Here is a 6,764-nt window from a genome sequence, read left to right on the forward strand (position 1 = left end):
GGTTTTCGTGTGCTGATGTCATAAAGAAGACCAGAGATCAAAGGGATTCTGGTGAAACGTCACTGTGTCTGGTCTGGGCAGTTCTGAATTGAATAATAACAAAATGACGGGGGGCGTGTCTGGTAGCCATGTGAAGACGTGTTGTACAGGGCTCCTCAATGCAGGGCCGGCCCGTGGCATAGGCCGTATAGGCAAATGCTAAGGGCGCCGTCCATCAGGGGGCGCCACGCCAGTGCCATAAATGTTGAAAAAAAAAAAGTTGGTACTATTATTTCTAAATACAAAAAATAATCCCACGTTAATTAAAATGCAAAGTAAAGCTTAGTTAATAGAAACATTATTTGTTACAACATTACGCCCCCCCTCCCCGTACAATGCGCCCCCTCCCTTCCCGTATCATGGTTCCTTTTGGACACAAGATGTCAAAACGGCCAAAACTGTCAGGTGGCCAGGGAAGAAAAAAGAGAGAAGAAGAGGAGGAGAAACGAGAAAAAGACAGAGGTAGGTAACGTTAGCCTACATGAAATTATTTGAATGTGATAGTAACCTAAATTTTTAGCATTAAGCTAATGTTACATGATTCGCTAATTGCTAATCAATAAATAGCTAGTTAACTGTTTTAACGTCAGTTAATATTGTGGAGGGGGCTAAATTGTTATGGAAAATAATAATGTAACGTTAGGTAATTACAGTACTCCCACCTTTCCCACCATTCCTCATTTGTATTCATCTTTTAAGCAGGTGTTTTTTGTTTACATTGTTATTGCCTTCTGGTTAGCTAACGTTTACCCTGCAGGTAATAGTCACTTTTCCACCCCTGTATATATTATAGTTGTAAGCCTAGTTGTTAAAGCGCACATCATTAATGTTAATTAAGCAATATCACATGAGAGGGAATGCTGTTTTTTAATATGAGCACTGCTGTGATTCGGTCAAAGATAATCATAACATAACATTCTCATATGATATTATACTGTTACTTTGCATTCTGCTATTCAGCATTTCACTGTAATGATGACAATAAATTGAATCTAATCTAATTTGCATATCAGTTAACATCATACATATATCTCTTTGGTTTTTCATTTATATTATATCATTTCATTTTATTCCTGGAATCATATGTTTTTATTATTAGACTTTAATACTCAGTGGTGTCACATACTCCTCTCTTCAGATGCACTGTTGAAGTTTCTAAATCCCACCCCTGGGCCATCTACCACATCTACCGCTGCTGCCTCCACTTCAGCAGCACAACCCACCAGTGATGCAGCATCAGCAGCACCAGCAGCACAACCCAGCCATGATGCAGCAGCATCAAGCGGTCTTCCTGCTGCACCAATAGACCCTGCTGACTGGCCTTCTGCTTTAACTGAAAAGGTACGAACAGAGTTAGTTCACAGAGGTCCATTTGTAATTGATAGTGACTTCACATTCCCGAAACAGAAAGACGGGCGAAGGTGTCAGCATGATTATTTTAACAGACTCTTAATCAATGGGGAAAAGGTGAGAAGAACCTGGCTTATGTATTCGAAAAAAGAGGATAGCTTGCACTGCTTCTGCTGCAAAATGTTTTCCAAGAGAGATTACAAACTGAGTAGGGAAGGTCTGAAGGACTGGAAAAATGCAAGCCACTTGCTCAAGGTCCATGAGGATAGCCAGGAGCATAATGCTCACATGGCAACATGGAAGGACTTGGAGGTCCGTTTTGCGAAAGGACTCACAATAGATAAACAAGAGATGGCACTTGCTGAGGCTGAGAGAAAAAGGTGGCGTGAAGTTCTACATCGTTTGGTGGCAATAATTCAGTCCTTAGCTGAAAGAAACATGGCTTTCAGGGGGTCCACAGACACATTAAATAAACCAGACAATGGCAATTTTCTGAAAGAAGTGGAGCTTATGGCCAAATTTGATCCAGTGATGAAGCAGCATGTCAGTAGAGTAGAAAGTGGAGCTGGCAGTCACATACGTTATCTGGGAAAAACAATCCAAAATGAACTGATTGACACCATCAGTTCAAGAATAATAAAATGCATTGTGGAAGATATTAAAACATCAAAGTATTTCTCCATCATTTTAGATTGCACACCTGATCTGAGTCATAAGGAACAGCTCTCTGTCATTGTTGCAGAGGAATCAACAGGAGATCATTTGTCAACTCTCATCCTAAAACGGATAGAGGAGCTTAACATTCCTTTTGAAGACTGCAGAGGACAGTCCTATGACAATGGGGCCAACATGAAGGGAAAAAATAAAGGTGTTCAGGCAAGGTTGCTTCAGCTAAACTCAAGAGCTTTTTTGGTCCCATGTGGTGCCCACACTTTAAATCTGGTAGTAGCTGATGCTGCAAAAAGCTCACCAGATGCCCTTGGCTACTTTGGGCATTTAGCAAAATTATGTTGTGTGTTGTTTTTTGAATCACTGTCGTACCCAAATGGTTTGGTGAGCTGACAGAGTTGATACCACCGGCTCTGATACCAGCGGACTCTGATGGCCTCTCGTGAAACTTCACTCTCATTGAAAGTCAGTGTGAAGGTGCAGGGGAGCGTGGCAGTGGATCCTCTGACAGCACAAGTAGACCAGAGAGGATAGATCACAGTTTGACCCACAGCACCTAAAGACGAGCAAACAGCGATTAGAACGCAGTGACTCAGTTTAGTGATGGACGGTAAAGGGACTGACTCTTCTATAGCGCTTTATACAACATGCCACATTCACCCATTCACACAAACACTGCTTTCTATGCTTGTCAGTGCTTTCATACACCGATGGCTGCATCAGAGGCAACTTAGGGTTAGTATCTTGCCGAAGGATATTTGCCATGCAGACTGGGGCAGCCAGGGATCGTCAGTAAATACAGACTGCGGTGTGAAGCACTAAAACAAAGTTTCAGTTCAAACAACAAGATCTTTGAAAAGTTCAGACTTTTTGATGCAGAATGCAAAGGTAATGTCATCAGATCAACATCAGACACAACCATTCAAACTTCTTTACTGTTCAGATTTTCTTGAGAGAGAATTTTTGATCCATCTGAAACATTCAAGAGATTAAAAAGCTCATTTAACTCAATCAAATCTGTTCATTAATAACAGTTTGATGGGAAAACAGAAGCTTTTTGGCCAAAATTATTCCAAACCAAAGTTTGAGAAGCAAATCAAATGATCATCATCATCACAGTCAGTCTTACCTGCCAGCAGGAACAGGAGCCCTCACAGACTGTTTTTGTCCCAAACTGCCATCCTTACGTTTTAATGAGCCGACTGAATGACTTCTTTAAACGTGTGGTCAGCAGTGCTGATGAAGACACTGGCTGACACACTGAGGTGGTGGGTTTAATGTCTCTGTGGTCAGTGTTTCACTTCCTTTGATTTTTCAATAAGTTCATTGTAACTGAAACATGTCGTGCAGCCTGGGTGAGGAGGAACTCACAGGTTTGAGTTTCACTGTTAGCTCCTCTGAAATGCACCACAGAGACGTCGTGTTGACGCAGAGACGACCAAATCCAAAAACATAAGGAGAGAAAAAATGATGTGCTGAAACATCGATTTACTGGAGTTAAAACTTTTAACTGTCCTGTTTTTGTTGTTTCTAAATAATAATTTAACTAAATAATTTCTGCTTGTTTTAGTGTTGATAAGTCTCGTGCTTCTTACTCAGGGTTACCGTCATTCTCGCTCTCAGGCTGACCAAGAACCTCCGTCTGAATAAGGGGAAGCTTCATCAGTGTATCTCATCAAAGAAAAGCCTTTCAGGTGATGTCAAAGAAACAACAAACACAATAAACCTCAAAAAATGTGGTTCTCATGTTTGCTGTGTTCAGACCTGTCTGTAAGGCGAATGAAGACACTCGACAATGAACGTAACCTGATTCTGATTTGATTAAATGTTAAGAGCATGAAGTTCATAATATTCTGTCCTTAAACTCACAATAATACAAAGAAATTTAAATGTTATTAAAAATATTTTATGAAACAGCCAAGAAATGTAGAAAAAACGACTGAAATCAAACAGTACAGCATATGTGTAATGTGTGTGAGGCCAGACTCCATGCTTTTCTAGCTGTACGGTTTCATCAGACACAATGTTAGAAATCTCAAACTGAAGTAAAAAAGTCACGTGTCAAAAAGAGAAGCAGTGAGCTCGACCATACCAGCTGCAGACACACAGAAAGCTCTGATGATTAACAGCACGCGTTTCATCATGAACCTTTGAGTGCATGATGTTGGACTCAGCTGAAGGCTTCTTGATGATATTCTGATTATGAACAGGTTGCACTGCTTTTTGAATTTATTTTAAAGCAGTGAGCAGATCACAGTCTGTCTGTGGAGCCTCGCAGTGATAGAGTGCTTTAACTGTTGCTGGTTCGCTGCTCCTCAGTGAAGTCTTCTTTTTTTTTGTAAAAAGATAACAATGTTAGCCTTTTCTGCAGCTATGGGGCATATATGGTATCACTCTTGGCTGGAAGCTTAATCAATGGAAAAAACACAAACTTTGTCCTAAACCTCTCATGTTTAACTGTTTTCCACTTTTTCTTTGGTCATTTTAGCCTTTTTGGCCAGGGTGAAGGGAGTATCTGCCATCAAACAAGAAGACAGTCGCATGTAGCTATGATGATGTTTGCTAGTTCACCTTACATGCATTAATGTAATAACGTGGTTAGCCTACTCAAGGTAAATTACACACAAACAACATTAAGCTACTCACGCAGAGAAGAACGGCTGCTGGGGGCCAGGACTCTCCTCTTCGGGTTTTTGGGGGATGTTGCTAACTCCGGGTCGATAACAGGCACCACACCCGCAGTAGATGTGCTCGGTGTGAGGTCTCGCAGCAAGCTATCAAATACGGCGCATTTCTGGGCTTTTTAAAAAAACGCTATACGTCGCCAGGTGTTTCATGAGATTCTTGGTGTTACCTCCTTTGACAGTATCACAGTATCAGCTTAAAGCACTTGTTGCTGCTGAGTTTACATCTTTTGCTGTGAAGTACAGGCAGACTTTTGACCGCTTCGCCTTGGACATTTTTAATCTGTAGCTCTGCTCTAAAAGAACGTACGTACCTGGACCCGCCTACTATCCTCAGAAACGTAAAATGATTGGCTAGAAGTGTATCACAGCTCAGGAAAAAAAAGCACCGAAATGTGCGCTGCTTTTCGGTCTGGTTATGATACCGCTACCCATCTCTAGTCATGTTCCTGAAATTCAGATAAATGATCTCCAAATACTTGACACTTGCCCATTTTTGCTCATCCTCACAGACACAAAGCTCCATACTTGACTCATTTTTGGTCACTGAAACTGAAAATGATGTTTTAAATTTTTGCTTCATTCAAACCTGAAACGATTCAAACACATTTTCACTCCTGAATTTTAGGCCAAAAAAGCGTTTTTGCTCATTTTTAGATGTCAAATTAAAAATCTTATGGTATTATTGACCTTTTGATCTTTTGGTAGGAACCACGATGAAAGAGATGGATAAAGGTTTTCATTATGTATTTCAAGTTTTCTTCTAACACCCGCGAGTCACTTCCTGTATCTGTACTGTGAGATCTGTTTGACCAACGCTCGGGGCCACACACACACACAGACACACACACACACACAGGCACACAGGCACACACACACACACAGGCACACACACACACACACACACACGCACACACACACGCACACACACACACACACACACGCACACACACACACAGGCACGCACACACACACACAGGCACACACACACACACACACGCACACACACACACACGCACACACACACACACGCACACACACACACAGGCACCGATGTCTCTTCTGCAGATTTGAAATATGACTTTGAGCCAAACTCTTTATTTTTTGTTTAAAATTCAAAGATCATACCTGCAGATCTGCACGAGGTGAAGCAGTTAGACCAAAGTGAACCAAAGAAAAGTGAAAACGTTTTCACAGACAGACACGTCTCTGTGTTTTTGTTAGTTTCATGAGTTGACTGGATTATTTTTACTCAAACTGTGGTGATGGACAGACTGGCACACTTTAATGCGTTTGTAGTCAAAAGAGCCGCGCAGTGAGGGACGAGCAGCAGACAAACATGGCTGTGTGCATGAGAGACACTCACACATGATGCTGTTGCTTTTTAATTGGAAACATTTATCTGCTTTTGATGATCAGAAGCTTCTGCTTGAAATGAACCTGCAGCATCTGCAGCACACTCTGATGCAGGGAGAGTGTGGGCTCGGTGTCTTTGCCAACAAACTCCCACTTCCTCCTTAAATAAGAAACACTGGGTAAGCCAGAATAGTGTTTTTCATGATGGCTTGTCTTTCCTACTAAAATTAGCTCAGTGGTGTGATTTCCTGTGTCAAACTGCTCCGTTATTCGACACACAGACAGTGTAAATGTGGACAGAGCTCGTAGAGCCTCGTGGTGCAGCAGCAACTTGAAGTTTCCTGTGGGACTTTATCGGTCTCTCACATCACTGTGGAGAGTTTTGACCCACTCTTCTTTACAGCGTTGCTTCAGCTCACTGAGGTTTGCAGGATTATTCATGCACAGCTCTGTGAAGGTCCCACCACAGCATCCCACACTGTGACTGCACCACTGCAGCAGCTCCATTCTTTCCTTTTCCAGCCGTTCTGCTGCAGATCTGCTGCTGTGCTCGGGTCATCGTTCTGCTGGTGACCCAGTTGAGTCCACGCTTCAGCAGACAGACGTCCTCACGCGGTCACCGTGCTGTGGTTGGTGTGAGGTGTTTGTGCTGCTATGATGTTTGGT

At 42.1% G+C, this 6,764-nt stretch overlaps 1 protein-coding gene across 5 annotated transcripts in view; it reads left to right on the plus strand.

Moving 5' to 3' along the window:
• The first annotated feature begins 273 nt into the window (after positions 1 to 273).
• Positions 274 to 6,764, plus strand: part of tg (thyroglobulin) — a 27,361-nt gene continuing 20,870 nt past the window's right edge. Inside the window, exons 1-3 of one of the 5 annotated variants that reach the window (XM_082552731.1) lie at positions 274 to 501; positions 1,178 to 1,380; positions 3,658 to 3,752. The gene's annotated coding sequence lies outside the window, so the exon portion shown is untranslated. The other 4 variants (XM_082552729.1, XM_082552727.1, XM_082552728.1 and 1 more) reach the window with 4 other exon arrangements.

This window comes from Aulonocara stuartgranti (assembly GCF_965226115.1).
Source record: "Aulonocara stuartgranti genome assembly, chromosome: 11".
In the NCBI taxonomy this organism is placed as follows: Eukaryota; Metazoa; Chordata; class Actinopteri; order Cichliformes; family Cichlidae; genus Aulonocara; species Aulonocara stuartgranti.